Source organism: Phasianus colchicus, chromosome 1 (genome assembly GCF_987193195.1).
Source record: "Phasianus colchicus chromosome 1, bPhaCol1.hap1.1, whole genome shotgun sequence".
In the NCBI taxonomy this organism is placed as follows: Eukaryota; Metazoa; Chordata; class Aves; order Galliformes; family Phasianidae; genus Phasianus; species Phasianus colchicus.
This window is the reverse complement of record NC_143436.1, coordinates 157,737,179-157,758,063: the sequence shown is the minus strand read 5'-3', so window position 1 is coordinate 157,758,063 and position 20,885 is coordinate 157,737,179. Positions and strand designations below refer to the sequence as shown.

General features: G+C 36.8%; 1 long non-coding RNA gene across 1 annotated transcript in view; it reads right to left on the bottom strand.

Annotated features, from left to right (window-relative positions):
- Positions 1–4,270: 4,270 nt before the first annotated feature.
- Positions 4,271–20,885, bottom strand: part of LOC116236708 (uncharacterized) — a 30,268-nt gene continuing 13,653 nt past the window's right edge. Inside the window, exons 3-4 of the long non-coding RNA XR_004168610.2 lie at positions 10,159–10,266; positions 4,271–6,987 (exon numbers count right to left, since the gene is read on the bottom strand). This is a non-coding gene — a long non-coding RNA (uncharacterized LOC116236708). The remainder of the gene's footprint in view (positions 6,988–10,158; positions 10,267–20,885) is intronic.

Below are 20,885 nucleotides of genomic sequence, written 5' to 3'. Positions count from 1 at the left end.
TGAATCAAGACATCAAAATTCTCAAGACTAGAGAAAGATTATCAAAGTTAATAGGAGTGAGGAAAATGAAAAGATCAGAAATACTAATGATAACAAAATGAGAACTAAGAAACCAGTCCAGGAAAATCTGGAGATTCTCATGCCAGTAATTAGTCTGGTCTGTGATTTAAATACGTGAAATGATTCTACTAGCTTGTTGTGCAAACAAGTGGAGAACGCTTCTCTTCTGGATTGAGTTTTATAAAGAACCCCAAGGCTATTAGGCACCCAAGTCCTATTAATAATTCCAGTATTGCTCTACACCTTTTCAACATCTGAAAAATAATAAAGGCACATCAAGCTGGTATTTCCTGTTTAATGTTCATTATACATTGAGGAGGTATTGAGAAATAGTTTTTCTCCTGCAGTTATGAAAGAATTATAAAGGTCTTTCCTGAGTGAATGAAATAAGTGCAGATTTTGTGAGTCTCTGCCAAAATCTATTTAATTAGGTCATCATTCTTACGAAAATAATGTACCAGCAGCTTCAGAGAAAGCGCAAGGCATAACATATTTGAATTAATTCTATTTAATTAAAGGAGCAACTTCTGAGGGTCTCAGATTTCAGGGGACAATTCAGTTGTTGCTGTAATTGCTGCTGCATATATCTTAGAGCTCAGATTTCTTGTTGCACTTGTTATTCTGCTTTGTATTAGAAATACAAGGGATGCTCTGAAAGTAATGCCGTCTATTTATAATGTTAGTCCACAACATCAGAGGCAGATATTGGTTGTATGGCAATAGAGGCTGAACCTTCCCACCTATATTCTGCTACAGTTTCTTGTTACGTGACAGATAGCAGCAGAGGAGCAAAATGGTATCTGACGTGGAAGTGTGTATGAAACAAAGGTATATCACTGAATTACTCCGTGTAGAAAAAATGGCACACACATTGACATTCATTGACACTTGCGGAGTGCTGATGGAGACCAAACAGTGGATGTGAGCACAGTGAGGTGGTGGGTGGTGCACTTCAGCAGTGACAACAGCAATGTGAACAGCAACCTATGTTCATGACAGCCATGCAGATTTCTAGGAGCATAATGTGCAGGCTCTTATTCATCACTAGCAATAATGCATAGCTAATGGTGGTGACTATATTAAAAAAATGGTGTTATGTACCTGAGAATTTGCTTTATCAAAAGTGTTATTGTGCTCTTTGTTGTAGTTTCCATGGAATTAAATAAGAGGCATTACTTGCAAAACAACCTACATAATTTTTGTTTGCTGCAAAAACAGTGTGTATGTTTGTAAGGCTGGACTTACTTCTGTGAGCACTCTCACTGTCTCATTTTGGTAGCTTTAGGAATCGTAATAACAGCTGTACTGAAGGAACCAAATGTGGCAGCACTTACTCCTGGGTAACACATATAAAATAAAAATTCCCTTGTTAGAGTAACTTTTGGAAATGATCAGTTTAGATGTTTTTTCACATAGCAGGATGGAAGTTTCTGAGTTTTGAATAAAAGACAAGAAAGTAAAAAGAAATTGTGTTAGGAGAAAAATTACATTGCTTATTATTTAACTTCTCACAGATCTTCACATCAGGGTCACACACATCAGTCTGCATGCAAGTATTTTGGTGGTTCATTTTCTCCCATTGGCTATTGCAGCTTGGCACCTATCTTCTCTCCAGCACAGATTTGGCTCAGCATTCTCACTCTTGATGAGAAAGAAAGCAATAACTTCCCGATGTATCCAATTCACATTTTTTAAAAAACAAGACCATACAAAGAATGAACAGTGGTGGTTAACAATAGAATAAAATATCGGAATATATTTAAAGAAAGGAAAAACAAGCTTTTCACAACAGATAGAACATTTCTGCCAGCCGGTTAAGTGCCTCCTTGGAATTACCTGACTTTTGACATCTTGTAGAGAGCATGAATGTAAAAAGGAGTTATTTACCTTATGTATGTCAACAGGAATAATAGCTTTTAAAGCAATATATGTTGTTCTCACTAATGGTTCTATATGATAGTTTTATTGCTCAAACAACAAAATTACAAGCATTAAATAGTACTGTATTAAAGAGCAAGAGAAGTCATAAGGTTTCTAAAACAATAATTCTTTTATGTGGAAATGATAACAGAATAGGTTACTCTTACAGGACAATTTTGAAAGAACAGAATTCCCTGTGTAGGGTTTTTCTTTTTCTTTTGAAGATATGAATTTAAATACAAACAAGCCAAAAACAAAGAAAGCAATTTCAAAGCAGGCTGCTAGACAAACTAAGGTCTTCATTTCCAATAAAAGTCATTCCAAACTTTGGGAAGTTTTAAGAGCAAGTCTTACTGAACTATATCCAAAAATACTGCAAGTACTCCCATGATATTGTAGGCCCCAAACTAGAGACAAGAATGACTGCTTTAGAAAAAGTCTAATGGTGTCCTCACTCCTTAGATTTATCATTCATTTCTTCTTCTAAATATATACAATTACATTTTAAGATGTTCCTTAGGAGAAGCTTGGTGTAATTGTTATGATCCTGTTTAATAATGCCATGAGAAACAAAACAACAAAACCAAATAAAATATCCCTCCTTAAAGTGTAAGTCAAAGGCTATCCACATGGAAGACTGAAAAATAATCAGATTTTGCATTCCATCCTTTCAACAATACAACTGCTCTTTCAAATATGCTTTGTTGTTTTCTTTTAATTCACGAAAATTAATCTTATAGATGTAGACGCCAGATTTGCATTAATTAAAACTCCACTGTAGAAGCCAGGCTTAATTGCAATCAAATTTGCTTAATTATGCATGGCAAGAGATTCCCAAATGAGAAAGGTTTTAGTAAGGATTTTTGTTTTTTATACTGACAAAATAAATTGAAATTGTCATTTTTTGTGTTTTATGTAACACTTGTAAATAATTTGTGGAGCACCTTAAGTCTTCTATGTAAAGCAATGTTATTGCTTAAGTAATTATAACAATCTGCATTTTTCATTGTTAATTGTGGGTGTCAGCCTCATTAATTTTAATTTACAGCCTGTAATGAAATTAAGAAAATTTTGTGCTGATCTGCTGAAACTTGTCTTACAGAAAGTTACTTAATAAAACTGAAGTTCAGAAAAGTAAGGAATTCATTCTTGCATTGTCAAGACAAGTAAAAAATGTTCATTTTTCTCACAAGTTTCACTTCTAATTTTAAATCAATATCTAATAAAGCAATTTGTGTCAGAAAGTTTGAGCAAGTTCAGTCTGCAATTTTTTTACTTCAAAGAGCAATTACATAGAAAGTAGACATAATATGTAGTTTTATTGCCAACAGATATGTCACTACACTAAAAAAATTTATTATAACCCTATTCTATCACTCATGCGTTTTTACTCTATCTGTACATTACTTGATCAGCCAAATAACTTAACACACTATGTTCTGAACATTTAAATAGACAAAAATTTAATAACACAAAATCATAGGGTAGCACAAAAGCACCACGCAAACACAGTTGAGCAAATGGAAATAAGTAGCTTCTGTATTTCCGCTACAACTACAAGGAAACAAAACAAAACAAAGCTTGAGATTCATGAGTTAAAAATGTAATGTCCTATAAACTGCTTCTCCTGGACTAGGAGAAGGATGTGCTGTGCTGCAATTCTGATCTTCCCAGTTTATGTGAACATGAGCATGACTGCTACTGTGACGCTCCTTTGCTAAACTCTGCCTGTAAGCATCAAACAAAGAGAGCTGAAAATCAAGCCAAAGCTGGTATTCGGGTTCATTGCTTTTTTTAAAAGAGTAAAAAAGTTACTTTTAGATCCATTTATTACTGCTTGGTGATGACATTTATTGCTAGCCTGCGATCCTTAACTTAGATGTTCATCACTCTGTTAATGAGAGAGGATTAAGTTTGTACCTAAGAGGGTAAACTTTAAACTTTTCAACTATATAGGAGAATATAAACTTTCTTATCATTTTTTCATAGTGGGAACTCAAATCTTTCAAATGTTGTTGCTTCCCTTTCAGGGAAGGCTCCTGATTCAAGACAAATAGTGTTCCAAGTGCATTCGTTTCCCGTGATCAAGAATTACTCTACAAGGGAAGTTCAGCTCTCCTGTTTAAACAAATACTCTTCTTTTTTTTCATAGGAACAGCACAAGAAACGCATAAAGAACTTTCAAGATTCATTTTAAATTGTTAAAATAAAAATTATTTCTTGTGAAGAAAAAAAATCAACTAATGCATTCCAGATTACAATATAGTATTAATATTTACTCTTTGAATAATCTGATATTCTTTTATCTCAGTGAGCTGTTTTTGAATATCTGAATTATTAAAAATTGTTAAAAGTTAACATTTTAACAATGTTGACATGATGAGGGGCAATGGCCTCAAGTTGTGCCAGGGTATGTTTAGGTTGGATATCAGGGAACACTTCTTTACAGAAAGGGTTGTGAAGCACTGGAGTAGGCTCGCCAAGGATGTGGTTGAGTCACCATCCCTGGATGTGTTTAAAAACCATTTGGATGTGGTGGTCAGGGGCATGATTTAGTGGAGGGTTGCTACGGTAGTATGGTTAAGTTGCGGTTGGACTTGATGATCTTTGAGGTCTTTTCCAAACTGAGCAATTCTATGATTCTATGATTTAAAAAATATGAAATTATATTTGAAATTTAAAAAGGGCTTCACACAAAATACAATATCTACAGTACTGTGATATTCAGGATAGCTGAAAAGCACTGAGATTTCAAAGAAAAAGAAAATTCCACTGTGATAAAAGTTTCCAGTCAATTCTCTCTTAAGTTTTAACAAAATAATAAGTATCCAAGAACAAATTCGGTAAACCTAAGGCCATGTATGTTTTATTTCTGTAATATTTTATCTTTTTTATGACAATAGGAAAGTAAATTCTAAACATACAGCAGTGTCTACAGGCTGATGTTTAAAAGTTCAAATAATAGAAGAAAGATTTTTTCATTCTTTTGTCTCACACCTAAAATTCAGTCATGTATTATTTACCTTCTTCCCAAATGCATTCACTTCAATATCAAGATTCCTCACAGAACAAATTCATTTCTCTTTCCTCATTGCCAAAATGTTTTGGTTTTTTTTCTGTACAGTTTTGAAACTTCTACAAAATTTAACTTAGTAAGAATCTCTACATGCAGTTTCTGTGGCTCCCTTATTTACATTTGCCTTTTAATATATTCATGCTTTTTCTTTTCAAACTTCATCCTTTCAAACTAACTTTCCCTTCCTCTGTTCTGCTGAGTTCGCATCATTGTCCCAGTCATGCAAGAAAACAGAAAGATATGGCTTAATTAGACTTCAGCTTTATTAATTTAATGTATCTGGGGAGTATCCAGCAGCAATTTCTACAATCCAGGTCATAAATTTTTCATTAATTATTTTCTCTTATAGGAGGACTGCCATCAGCATCCAGTTGTTCTGGTAACAGGCCTTGACAGATGAACCACCACTGCCTTTAAATGACAGTAAGGAAATTTTCTCTTTATGATAGGCATAGAGATCCCTGCTTCCAGTTATCACCTCCTTTTGAGGATGTTTTCAATTTTGTCCTTCTCCAGCAATGGCTTACCATGCAAACAGATCCTATGTGGCAGATCAAGTACCTGAGATATATTTTAACATGTAAGAGAGACATATGATGGAAGGGACAATTTTAGCTCTATGCCCTACACAGATTTACAAGATTGGATAGCTCATCTGAGCTATCCACAGAGGTTTCCTCCACATGGATGGCAGATCTCCAAAGTCTGTGAAGGAAGGTGAAGGTGATGCTTAAAAGAGTTAGACATCATTTCCCAAGGTAGCGTACTGAATGAACAAAACAAAACAAAAAACAGAAGAGGATTCTGGATCCAATTATGGCATTGCAGATTTCACCTCAGAATCTCCCTTTTGCTCATCAGGGCTTCTTCCTGTTTTCATGTTTAATGGAAAATATTTATTATGGATTTGCTTATCATTCTATTTAATTGGTATTAAGAGGTATTCACTGTTATGATCCTTTAAATATTTACATTATGCTTTGGATAAAAATTTATTATGTGATATAAAATATAATGCAAAAAATCCGGAAGGAACAGAAATGACAGAAATGGAAAAGTTGTGGGTAGTGGTTGTTGATTTCTTAGCATGCAAAGACACTTCTCAAATACAATACTCAATAAAAATATTTAAAATATGCATATAGTTCACACATATTACATATTATATAATATTGGATAAATATGTTATATGAGAGATGCTTCAAAAGTAATGCTTCCTATTTGTTCAAGTGGCCTACAAAGTCAGAGGCGAACACTGTTGGTATGGCAGTAGAGGTTGAATCTTCCCACCAATATTCTGTTACATGTCGTTGTCATGTGACAGATGGCAGCAGAGGGACAGTCTGACAAAACGGTGTCTGACATGGAAGTGTATATGAAGCAAAATTCTGTCACTGAATTCCTCCATGCAGAAAAAATGGCACACATTGACATTCATTGACACTTGCAGGGTGTTGATGGAGACCAAGCAGCGGATGGGAGATAATGAGGAAATGGGTGGTGCATTTCAGCAGTGGCAACAGAAGGGTGAAAGACAAGCCATGTTCAGGATGGCCATGCAGATTTTTACAAGCGTGTATGCAGGTTTCCATTCATCAATGGCCAAAATGCATAACTACTGCAGTGACTATGTTGAAAAATAGTGTTATTGAGAATTTGCCCTGCCAAACAGTTCTTGTGCTCTTTGTAGCTGGTGTAGCTTCCATGGAAATAAACAGGAAGCATTACTTTCAGAGCAACCAATATGTAATGCATATAAAATAAAATATATACCTACATATAAATTCATTGGCACCTGACTCAAATTGTGATGTGAATAATTGAAAATTAGCATGGCAGGGGAAGAAATAACCAGGAAGATATGAAAGGAACCTCTGAGCTTGTATTCTGCTCTTTGGCGTTGTCTTCTTATATGTAGTTTTCTAATCAAACTGAAAATAGAAATGGAAAGCATAATGTCATGGTTTTGTGATTTTTGGTTTTCGGTATTCTACATCATAACATCATGTGGGGCACTGGGAGTTTAACTGTTAATGCTCAAGCTCTGGGTACCAGCCTGGAAGAGAAGAAGAACTACATACCCCAGGGGACTTTGTGGTCACAGAGAGTCTCGAGATACAACTCCTGGCAAGGTCACCTGATGCGCTCTTCTTTGTCTGCTCTTCGTCGGCTCTCCTCCCTTTTCTCCCTGCTGCTCAACTGGACTGCGCATCTCACCTCAGCGTTGTGGTGAGGCCTACCCACCTTTCGGACATTCTCTCTCTCTCATTATATTTGATTTATTAGCTTCAAATTTAATTATATTGTATTATAGTGTGTTATCTTGTATTCCGATAATATATTTAGTAAATTAGTTTGTTTCTCCTCAGATCGTTGCCGCTGTTTTTAATTATTTTGGGGTCCCCTGTTCCCTTTTTCCGGAGGCGTGGATCTGCAGATCCCTCCGCTTCACTAGTCACGGAACCGGGCCAAACCAGCCCGTAAACCGTTGACACATAATCTAGTAAAGTAATGAGTCTTGGAACATACTGCATGATACAGAATATTCCTGACCTACCACAACATTGCAAGTGAGAGAGAAAAATACTGAAGCATATTTTATTATTCAAAAATCTGAAGGCTATATATTCTTTACTAATTCAAAGAGATATTATTTTATTTAATTTTTCACACTGACCTATAGTAAAACCATTGCAAATGTTCTTTTCAGCATGCTGAAAATCTGTAGCAGAGGCTTCACAGGATTTGCAAGAGATTTTAAATGATGTCTGAATCTGACTTCCAACTTTATATTTGAACTAAGTGTTAGTGGTTTTAATGGAGGAAGGTCTTTTCAGTATGCAATAAAACTAAGAATGTAATTAAATCTCACGTGTTATAAAAAGTATAGAATTAAAACCAAGCAGTAATAATCTAGGCTTCTAATATCCAGCACCTAAGCAAATTTCCTTCTTAAATGAATAGTAACTGTACTTGTGTACCTCAAAGGTCTACTGAATTGTGACACATCTTTCTGGTATATACAGAGAATGTCAATAGGAAGAAAAATGCCATTAGGAAGTGATTTCCACTCTACACTCAATATGCAAGATATTTTTGCAATGTTTCTTTGACTTTTTAGTCTGTTGTCTGGTAATAAACTTTAGTTCTGCTAAGACTGACTAAAGGAACTGGGGCTGTTTAGTCTGCGGAAGAGGAAGCTGAGGGGAGACCTTACTGCTCTCTTCAAATACCTGAAAGGTGCTTACAATGAGAGTGGGGTTGGTCTCTTCTCACAGGTGACAGATGACAGGATGAGGGGAAATGGCCTCAAGTTGTGCCAGGGTATGTTTAGGTTGGATATCAGGGAACACTTCTTTACAGAAAGGGTTGTGAAGCACTGGAGTAGGCTCGCCAAGGATGTGGTTGAGTCACCATCCCTGGATGTGTTTAAAAACCATTTGGATGTGGTGGTCAGGGGCATGATTTAGCAGAGGGTTGTTAGAGTTAGGGTAGTATGGCTAGATCATGGTTGGACTTGATAACCTTTGAGGTCTTTTCCATCCTGAACAATTCTGTGATTCTCCGAGCAAAAGTAAGAGCACAGTACCAAATGCTAGGCTTTCTCCGTTTAAGATACAGGGAACTGTTACACTATGATAACACAAGGCTCAGCTTCATATTTTCTCCCTTCTATAGTTTTCTACCTCATCACTATCTTTTCATTGTACACCCCTGTCCCTCTCCATTTCTTGAGAACCAGGACAAGTTCAACTTCTCATTTCTGACACAGCCAAATTCCATTTTGCTGTTCTAGCTAAAGCAAGTCACGTCAGTTCTGCATTTAATCTCTTGTAAAACACATAATCTTTAGTCTTTAAGCATATAGAAGCTTACCTAGTAATAGTAGTGTTTTGTGAGGCACACTTCCATAGTGCAAACGGAAAAAATTACAAATTTGAAACCCTGGGTCTATAGTTCTTACATTTTGACAGTTACCAGCACGGGAGGAGAAACATTCTTGAGTAATAGTGACATCTTCATATACCCTGTATAAACCAGCTTAGCAGAGTACAAATTTGTCCTGGATATGTAAGGAAGAATATCAGCAACTTTCTTTTCACTTGGGCTAGCATTTAAACATATTTTCCTGACATCTTTCTTTCTGTTTTCAAAATTGTTGGAGATTAATGACTGTGGAAAGTGAGTGAGCAGCAAGAAAACTAAAAAGAAAGAAAGAAAGGGGGAAAAAGCAAGTAGAATGAAAAAAATCTTCTTTGGAAAGGAGGACTGGCATTTTTCTTTAATTCTTTAATTATCAGTGGGTACACTGATAAAGAGTCCTATTTCAAAACTGTGACTTAATGACAAGTTGATGTGTAATACTTTGCCTGAAGACCCAGACAACATCGTTAAGAGAGAGACAAGTAAATTGTAGGTAAGAAATAAAAATAAATGTTTCCACACCTCTGACATAACTGTAAAAGTTAAAAGGCTACTGATAAATTGGAGACAAATGACTATTGTTCTGGCAGAATACGAAATCTTAACTCATTTTCAGATAACAACATTGCCAACTCTTGCAATTTTATTATTAGTCTCATGATATTTGATGCTTTTCTTAAAGACCCAATACCTAGATTTATGCTAATTAAGAGGCTATTAACTTTCATTAAAAATATCATGTTTCCAGTGTTCTCAGCCCTGATAACTAAGCAGAAAAATATCAGAACACTTCCTAAAACTGTAAATGGTAGAAATCAAACAAGTTATTAAAAAAAAAAGCAAAATAAAAATGAATTCAGGAAGTTTTACTCATGATTTCTGCGTATTTGGCAATGCTATATCAAATATAATTAAGTTATAGATTTATTAGATAATAAAAATTGCAAACCTGATAAGAAGATTCTGTTCTAAAAAAGCAGAACATGATGAAAATCAGCCAAAAATGAAATTGAGAAAGATTTCAATTAGCATAGGAAATTTTTACCTTTTGTTGCCTTTAATGAATGGTTCTTCATAGCTTTCCAACAACAACAACAGAAGACTAATTTTAAAAACTTGTTTTCAGAAACTCTCTTGCTCTATTGGCAGCAAACCCAACATACAATTATAATTTTCACCTCTTAGGGAACCATGCCTTGCATGTTGTTGAATTCCTGTCCATCACCATCTTAAAATCCTCAGGCTTCGGGGATTTGACATTGTTCAAGTAGCATAAGGCCACACTCCTAAAAAGACAAATTGAATAAGCATTCTTTCTATTAATTCCAGGTTTATTAAGTTGTAGTCAGCCAGTCGCCAAATGCAATCATTTACTCTGATCCCAAATGCCTTTTGATAGGGACAGTCACTAAAATAATATGTCATACAAACCAACCCTGCTTTTTGCTACACAGCCTTTTCTGACATGGTTATAGACATGTGAATTGTTCAAACATCATGCAAGTTATGAAATCAGTTCACGTTGTTTTGACAAAGGGATAGGAGCTCTGGAAACAAACTATACTACGTATTTCAGTCCACTGAAATAATGAGTATGACCTCAACAGAATGTGGAGCTTTATTGAGGTTTACAAGATATCAAACCAATTACCTACATTGTTTGGTACTTTTAAAGCTTCAAAACAAATAAACAAACAAGCACACATACAAACAGACACACGTAGACAAAAACAACAACAACAAAAAAAAAAATCAAAGAAATACCATAAAAACACTACAAATCATGGACCTCTTCCTGTCAAATGAGTCCCTTTTTCTGTTGGTACTTCTCCTGCAACATTTTGAGTCATTCAAAATCTGTAATTTATATTCACCATAGTTAACTAAAATACAATCTAAGTTTCCAGATCATACACAAATCATTTTAATTATCATAGCAATATTCCACTGCCTGCACTCTCTGGGCACATCTGTTTTTGCTGCACTGACACCATAGTTGGTCCTTACCACATGACTTTCTGGACATGGCCACAGAAAGGCTGAGGTTGGAAGGGACCTCTGGAGATCATCTGGTCTAGCTCTCTGCTCAAGCAGGGCCATCTAAAGCTGGTTGCCCAGGACCATGTCCAGTCAGTGTTTGAAGATCTCCAGGAAGGAAAAATAGTCACAGTGTAAGTTCTTCATCTATATTTGCTTATCAGTGCCTGAAAGCCTTATAAGACTTAAACCAGAGAAATCTGGTAATTCCATGCCCAAAACCAGATAGCTAACTAAAAAAAAATATCATAATCATCAAATCTGGCAGCTAAATCAAAACTCCAGTTCTGTAGGTTGTTGTAGCTATATTGTCAACAGAGTACTGCTGAGATAAAGCCCAAATTCCCAGCAAAACATCATAAGCTCTTCTATTTCTTTCCCTCTTTGAGCAGTGTTTTCTTACACAAGACTCCACGAGGGAATGGGTTAATGTAGCTGACCTAGAACAGTTTTGCTCTCTCTCTCTCTCTCATAGGAGACAGGGCCATAAGAGACAAAGGCACTTGATCTCTTGGAAGGGATCAAGTAGTAAAACTGTGCTTTGTGAAAAAGGTTTACAAAGTTTAAATCTCAGCTTAAATCTAAGATTTCAAAAATCATCCTTTTCCTGTCCTTTTATCAATTAGAAATAAGACGTACATAGATGAAAATTAGATTTCTTGAGATTTTTTACTAAAGAAATAAAGATAGAAAGTGCAAGAATTGTCTGAATTTATCCTAGAAGCTATAAATATTTCAGCACTGTGAAAGAAATAACTTGAGAAAGTTCCTTCTCCATGCTATTTTTATGAGAAGATACACTGATTTTGTTTTAAAGTGAAAATTCTTCACAAAAATATTTGACCTTCTGAGCAGCTTAAAAACAAATCACACTGTATCTTTAACAATTACAGCATTTCCTGAGAAACTGAACATTGTAAGCATCTTTCTTATATTTTTTAAAGTGTTTAGGGGAGGTCTTAAGAATTATTATTTGTTACAGTGACTGAAAATCAAGTACACAAAAAATAGTGGAACATTTGGGAAATTAAATATTGGCAAGAGAAAAAACAACAAGCTTTCTGTAACAGAAAATTGTGCCTCACTAATGCATTAGAAAGTTCTGAAAATATTAATAAGACAGTAGATGAACATGACCCAGTGGACATAATTTACTTGGATTTCAAAAAGCTTTAGAAAAGGTCCCTCATAAAAGAATATTAAAGATAATAAATAACAATGAAGTAAGGGGCAAAGGCTTGTCATGGATTAAAAAGTGATTAAATGATAGGAAATAAATAGTTATAACCTCAAAGAATAGATATATTAATAACTGTGTGTCTCAGGGGTTAGTGCTACAATTGTGTTAATATATTTTTTTCATCATTTGGAAGAGTAAGTGGATTGCAAGGTGGCCGAGTTTGCTGATGGCAATGTACTACTGAACACGTAAGCACTTATCTAACCTTCTAGTCATCGTGTCAGTCTGAAAAGCAGTCTGTACCAACCTGAAAATCACTGAGGGCAGGAATCCCAGTGAGTATCACAGCAGGATTTCAGCAGCACTGAGACGAAAGTTAAAAGTAATAATTTGTCTGCATATCAGATGATCAGCTTATTTCAAGACTCCAGTAATGACTCGTTACTTTCTGGCTAATCTTAGTTAGGAACTGAGACAGAGAAAAGTGCTCACTTGGCCACCATACTGAAATTTTTCTATGACATGCCCTCTGTAGACAATCTCCTGTAAAATCTGGAGTTTTTCTGCACAGTTGAAGAAAGTCGAAATCATACTTATAGGACTCAACAATCACACATTAATCCTATGAACAGAATCTGTTTTTTATTTATTTCATTTATGGTTAACTTTGAATGTTTATTACCCATAGCATCTTGAACGATCTCACACAATAGCTTTTCAATTTACACTAGAAATCAAGGAAAGACGTTAGCACCAGAACTAAATATTCTGGTTAGAGATTTCACTAGTCATAAACTATCCCTATTGCCCATCAGTAAGGATCAAGTATTTCAAGTCTTAGTCCCAGGAGTTTCATATCCCCAAAGAATTGCACTGGTTGATCCATCAGAGAGTTTACTGGAAAAGATGACTATTGTAGTGATGTTCAAAAAAAGCAGTTCCATTCAGCATCAGAAAACAAATAGCCCTACTCATTACTAACAGTAGCTTCCTACTGAAAACAGTAATAACTGAGGAGTTGGAGTGGATCCAGGAGAAGGCCATAAAGATGATCAGTGTGCTAGAGCACCTCTGCTATAGGGACAGGCTGAAAGAGTTGGGATCTTCAGACTGGAGAAAAGAAGGCCCCAGGGGGACCTTATAGTGACCTGCCAGTACCTGAAGGGGGCCTACAGGAATGCTGGGGAGGGACCTTTTATAAGGGCAGGTAGCAACAGGATGAGGGAAAGTGGCTTTAAACTGGAAGAAGGTAAATTTAGTCTAGCTATTACAAAGATATTCTTTACTTTGCGGGTTGTGACACACTGGAACAGGTTGCCCAGAGAGGCTGCAGATGCCTCCTCCCTGGAGGTGTTCAAGGCCAGGCCGGATGGGGCTTTGAGCAACCTGGTCTATACGGGGTTGGAACTAGATGATCTTCTTAAACATCCCTCCCAGTCCAGACCATTCTATGATTTTATGGGTATTCAATGCTAGATTCAAAATAATTCACAAAGAAGCCTTTTTTTTTTTTTTTTCCTAATTCTATTTCTTTTTCCCCAAATATAAAGAATCAGACCCAATTGCGTTAATCTCGCACAGGACAACATCTCCAAAAAAGAAAGGTCAGGATTTGCTGTAAATGTGCATTGCTAGTAAATGTGAAATGCATTACATTATTTCAGATACAGAGTGAAATAAAACTTGATCTACTGAAAGAGCTACCGAAAGAGAAAAGTTACCTTCCACATCTTTCCATGAAATGAGAAGTAACAATAATCACCCAGAAAAAAATCTCTGGCCAAACACAGACCCAGCCTTTGATACAAATCATATCCCTTCAGAAACAACATCGTGAAAAACTGTGAAAAACCTGAAGAATTATCTGATTACTTTGTGGGAATCTTTTGAACTATTTTGCCATGGCTTCATTTGTAAGCACACCACTATCTTTTGAAAGGCCAGCCATTTAATCCATTAGGTACTTCTCTGTTATAACAAATATCATGGCAGAAATTCAGTTCGTGCACAGATTGACTTGCAGCAACTTGGCTTGTAATTATAACAACATAATGAGGGATCCGACTATGGCTGAAGACCTTCATACACATTATGAACGATATATTTTCTAATGCATTAAGTTTAATCAAGCAGTTGATTTCTGAATTTGCAAAAATAATGAAATAAATAAGAGATCTTAATGTGTCTTTATTTTTACATTTAATAATACATTAGATAGAAATTCTAGTTCACTGTCAGCTGGTTGAGAAATACAGCATGTTGCACTATAATCACAATAAAATATAATTACAAATATCAAGGGAAATTTAGACTACAAGGCAAAATGAAAAAAAAAAAAAAAAGAATTTGACCAGGGAACATTAAATTAGTAAAACATTAAAGTATTTTAAAAGAAACTTATTGTCTGTTATAACTAAATTATTTGCATGGCTAAAATGAAGAGACAATCTCAGTATTTGCGGTTATGAATGTTACATGGCAAACAGAAACTGCAGAGAGAAATAGCAGTGCTAAGGTTACAGTCCTATGTTTCTCCTACATATTTGCACACTGAAATTAATGCAATCCCTATAATTTTTATTTAAAGCAATGAAAGAGGAATTTATTATTCATCCTCCTTTATCTTTAGTTTCTAAGAAACAACACAGTGAGAGGTTACCAATATAGCATGATATTACATGGCATATCATGGCATATGCTGGGAACTCTTTTTATGTAGAAGTCAATGGGAGCAGAGTTAGGCAGGTGCTAAAAGCTCATGAAAAATCTCTCCAGAATGACTTTCTCAGCATCAAATAGTATGCCTGTAGAAGAACTGGGATTGGAATTACACTCAGATCTTCTAAATTCCAATTAAGTGCCTTAATCACATGACTTACTGGAGATATCCTAAATGAATTCAAACATGTTCCCATCATTTCTTCACCTGCGGACCCAGGAAGTCTGGTCAGAAGCAATTTGAGACAGCTGCAGATATCAGCTATCTCCTTGTCAGCTGTTTTCTAGAAAATACATGCATGAACTATCATTCCCAAAGAATAGAAACAAACTAAGAGGGAATTCATCAATAATAAAAAAAATCAAATCCTTCAGAAGTATACATGTTCATTTTCTTTTCCCAAAAGTCTTACCATTTAAAAGCGCAATTCACGTCTTACGTTACTGAATTGTTACTTTCTTGCAAATCTGGAGTAAGAAAATACACAGAACTGATAATTTCAATGCAAAATCAACTTTTTTCAAAAAGAAAGCCTCAGAAAAAAAAAAAAAAGACAAAGCTTCAAGGACAATTTTTGTGAAGGTTTGAGGGCCACTTGGACTACTTGTGACATCTGCACTAATTGGAAAAGCAAACGAGGCCACATAGGGCTGTTCTTTGACCATTTAATCAATTTTCCACTCAATGTATTGTTCATTCTTAGACTTTAATGCTGGAATTGATTTTAACAGTCATTACAGAAATACCTAAGTCAAAGGGCTCTTAACCTCTTTTACGTTTGACCAATGGGAAAACGAGATTATGGATATGTGACTAAATCAGTGACTGTGATTCAAATGCCTTACTGAAGAACAACGCCTGAGTAACAGTCCACTCAATTCCCACTGGTGACATGAGCTAACAGAAGCACAAAGTGAGAAATAACAAGATGATTATCTCTGATAATGTCTGATCTAGACTCTGACTGCAAAATTGTCTCTGAAACATTCATTAGTGTCACATAGAATCCTAGAAACACAGATTGGTTTGAGTTAGAAGGGACCTCTAAGACCATCTAGTTTCAACCACTCTGCTATAGGCAGGGACATCTCCCTCTAGACCAGGTTGCTCACAGCCCCATCCAGCCTGGCCTTGAATGCTTCCAGGAAGGAAGCATCCACAGCCTCTCTGGGCAACTTGTTCCAGTGTCTCACCACCCTCACAGTAAAGAATATCTTCCTAATAACAAGTCTAAAGACTAGCTCCCTTCAGTACAGAAATAGGTCAGCTGTCAGATGTTTATAAATAAATTTTAAAACTGGATATTTGAGTCAAGCAAGCAGCAGAGTCTGGAAGAGAATGGAGAAGAATATTAACTTTAAGATGCTTGCAACCACAGTTACTAAATATAAATATATACTCTGTAAAATAAAGGAGAAGAAACATGGAAATCTGTGCTTTATCTTGCAGACCCAGATCCACAAGCAGAGAGGGAAAGATCACCAAAATTACTGCTTGAATAAATTTTTATCATTTTAACAACTTCCTCTTAATAGAAATATTTATCTCACCCAGCACTTAGATGGTACTGACTAGAGAAATTGTAGAGATGAGAAAAAGAGATAAACTGTGCTGAAAACAGAACATACTTTAAAAGTGTTCTACCTTTGAATGGATTTATATCTCACAATACAAGAGGTTCTATGGAGATGAGAGTCTATAAGAAAATTTTTTTTCTTTTATATGTATCGTGGTTTTATGATTTTGTAATCAGTATTCCACATCATAACATCATGTAAAGCACAGGTAATTAAAGAGTTAATACTCCAGTTCCACGGACTGACAACTTTCCTGATGCCTGGTTCTCAGAAGAGAAGAACTGTATATCCCAGGGCACTTCACATTCAGAGAGGAAGATAAGCCATGGGAGGAAATCATGGGATCTTGTTCTCTGGCTCCTCTCGCTCACTGCCTGGAGTGTGTGGGTGTGCTTCCCAACTGTGTGCCTTCAGTTCAAAGTAGGCTTTTCAGTTTCGGATGCTCTCTCTCTCATTTTATTTATTAGCCTCAATTTCAATGATATTGTATTATATTGTGTTATCTTGCATTCCAATATCATGTTTAGTAAAATTAAGTTTTTCTTCTTAGATCATTGCTGCTGTTCTGTTTCTGGGGCCAGCTCCCATCTCCCTACCCTTCCCCTTTTCCCTTCCCATTTTTGGGCCAGGGGGCCTACAGGCCTGCTGCCCCCTGTCACGGGCACAGATTATCTAGACACTTCCGTGACAATATGGTACAAATATATAGCAAGAGGGAGCAATGGCTGTGTTACATAGCTTGTGGGGAGTGACTTCTTTGCCTTCTGTAACATTAGCGATTCCCTCATGTACTGCTTTCTTCCCTGTTCTGGGGCAATAAGAATTTGGCCCTAATAAAACAGATTTACAGCATGACCTTTGCACACGCGCATGATATATTGTGATGACAGCCACTCTACTGTGAAATATGATGCTATGATCTTTCACTTGTTTCCCTTTGGAAGATGAGCCTTACATGATTACATTGATAAGCATCAATGTATCAGAAATTATGCCAGAATAACAGATACTGACATGTTGTACCATTGGAACTTTGAGGATATTGCAATAGTTCTGAAAAAGCAAGCTAAAGGACAAGGTGAGCCACAAAAATCAAATAACATCATTGCGAGATGATTCAATTCAGTTCCTGATTAAAACTTTCCTCTTTTTCTAAGATACACTGACTTACAAAAGACCTTTGACACTTCACTGGAAAGCATATGTTTGTTTCAAGATTTTTCATCATTCCCATGCATGCCTGAAATTTGTTTAGGCTGGCAGATATTTGTCATGGGATCTCCAGTATTGTTACAGCATTAAAAGGGCATTCTTCAGATACATTAAACACTACATCAGTTCTTTAAGGAAATTACTGTGTCTGTGATATGTTACACTATCAATACATACATAGCATCCAATTCATAGCATGCATTGTCTGGAGATTTGCGTGCACCATAAAGCAGAGTTGGTTTGCTGGTTGTCTTTGGGTTTTTCCCACTGGGAAACAAGGGAGGTACAAAATGGGTGGTACTCTTGATCATCTGTTTTCAGTGATGCTATTGAGTCTTACTTATTCATCTGAAAATATGGTTCACGTTTGGTATGAATCTTATTTTTATTCAAAAGGATCAAAGCTAGCTTAGGTCCCATTAGCTGCAGGTAAAATATCAGTCATTTCCTCTAAAAGCTCTAAGTGGACAAAACAGACAGACAGATGAAGGTAGGTTGAGAAAGATTAATCAAAAGATAAAATATAACATATAATGTGTACTTCCACGGTACTAAACAGTACCAGAAGTTTTTCTCAAACAAAAACACTAACTCACAAAATTTACCTTTCAGCTGCACTGTGATAGCACTTGTAATTAGTAATTCTGTATTACAGATACACTTCAAGTGTATGCCAGGTCTTTACATATTAACTAGATATTACAAGCATCTCTACTGATTTTGAATACTGGAGAATATAATTCAATTGAATTCTATCTTATTTTGCATCTGACCTGAAAAAGGCCAGAGTTTGGGTCAGAGCACTGACACAAGATGATTTCTATGTATATTGCTAAGTACAGCAGAGTTGCATACCTGCACATGACTTTGAGATTATGATGCAGCAAGGAGTATTTCAGCAAGTATTTTGGAAGGTGAAAGAATATTACTGTACACATATGAGGTGTTTTGTGCAAGAGGTTCATTTGTTTGTTTTTATTATTATTAATACAGATAAAACTGTAATAATATCCCTCCTCTTCCTAATATAATTTTGTAGAACAGATGGTCAGAAAACAATGGTGAAATGAGTGGAAAACATATCAAGGCCTACGAAGACTATTTGGACTGATTAACTTAAAATGGAGGCACAACTCTGTTCAATGAAGCTGTTTAATATTTATGAGGGTTTCCCTGAAAGTAATGTCTCCTATTTTATTATGTTGGCCCACAATGTCAGAGTGGATGTTGGTGATGTGTCAGTGAATGCTGGACTTTCCCAACAATGTTCAGTTACATTTTGTTGCCGTGCAACAGATGGCAGCAGAGGGATAATCTCACAAAATGGCATCAGACATGGAAGTGTATACGAAGCAAAGGCATGTCACTGAATTCCTCCATGCAGACTGCACCCATTGGCATTGGTTGACACTCACTGAACAATGGAGACCAAACAGTGGATGTGAGCACAGTGAGGTGGTGCATTTCAGCATTGGCAACATCAGTGTGAAAGACAAGTCAGGTTCCAGATGACCATGCACAACTGCTATGAAATGAAGAATGTCTCAATTAACTTATTCACACAAAAATGATGGATTATGACCCAGAAACTATGAACAGGACTGAGTATCATCTTCAGTGAGTTGGAAACAATGGTGGCAACACTGGAATGATATAAAGTTGTGATCCCTCTGAATTTCCTGGAACCTGAGCAAACCAGCTACTCTGACTGCTACATCACAACACAGAGCTGAAGTCTCCAACATTCAGGGTCAGGCCACAGAAGAAGACAACCTCTCTCTTGCAACACGTTAACACCAGGCCCCATACCAGCTGGAAGACCATGGAGCACACTGCCAATCTTGGCTTGACTGTGCTATCACACTCACAGATTCTCTGGATTTGGTGCCTTCTGATTTCCATCTGTTCAGGCTGATGAAAGACGGACTGTGTGGGCAACTGTAGAGCAAATAAAGGCAACAACAGAGCCATTATTTGAGAAATACGTGCTATAGGAAAAGATATTAAAGGAGAATTAATTCACCTCTCCCCATAACAGTTTGAAGAAAGGGATGAGCTGAGGAATGTCTCCCCCATTCGGACCATCGCGCTGCAGGACAGAATGGCAGGGGAAAAGGGGGACTGTGTTATTGTGCTCTTTTTATCTGCTGGAGTTTCCACGGAAATAAATAGGAGGCATTATTTTTCAGAGCTAAATATGCAGACCATTCGACGCTTAAAAATCTTCTCAATTTTCCAACAAGTAGGACAATTTTTTCTCTGAATATATGGACGAGTATTCAACAGGCATAGTCCTTAAAGTCTCTGACAAAAGCGGAGAACTTGGTTTTTAATAAATTCCTTCTTAGCTTGAAAGATTTAACCATAAGAAGTATGTTCATAGAATCATAGAATCACAGAATGGCCTGGGTTGGAAGGGACTTCAAGGATCATCAAGCTCCAAACCTCTGCCTCATGCAGGGCTGCCAACCTCCATATCTAATACTAGACCAGGCTGTCCAGGGCCCCATCCAACCTGGCCCTGAACACCTCCAGGAACGGGGCATCCACAACCTCCCTGGGCAGCCTGTTCCAGCACCTCACCACTCTCTCTAAAGAACTTCCCCGATATCCAACCTAAATCTTCCCTCCTTCAACTTAAAACCATTTCCCCATGTCCTGCCATTCTCTACCCTTGTAAAGAATTTACTCCCCTCCTGTTTGTAGGCTCCCTTTAGGTACTGAAAGGCTGCAGTGAGGTCACCCCAGAGCCTTCTCTTCTCCAGGCTGAACAAGCCCAGCTCCCTCAGCCTATCTTTGTGAGAGAGGTGCTCCAGCCCTCTGATCATCTTCGTGGCCCTCCTCTGGACATTCTCCAACAGCTCCCCTAGACCTAGATGCAGTACTCCAGATGAGGCCCCACGAGGGCAGAGTAGAGAGAGACTATCTCCTCCATGTCTCTGCTGACCACCCCTCTTCTGATGGAGCCCAGGATGCCATTTGCTTTCTGAGCTGCAAGAGCACATTACTGGCTCATGTTCAGTATTTCATGCATCAGAACCTCCATGTCCTTCTCTGCAGGGCTGCTCAAGGATTTCTCCTTCCAGTCTATATATTTGGCTGGGATTTCTCCAGCCCAAATACAGAACCTTGCACTTTGCTTTGTTCAACCTCATTAGATTCAGCCAGGTCCACCTTATG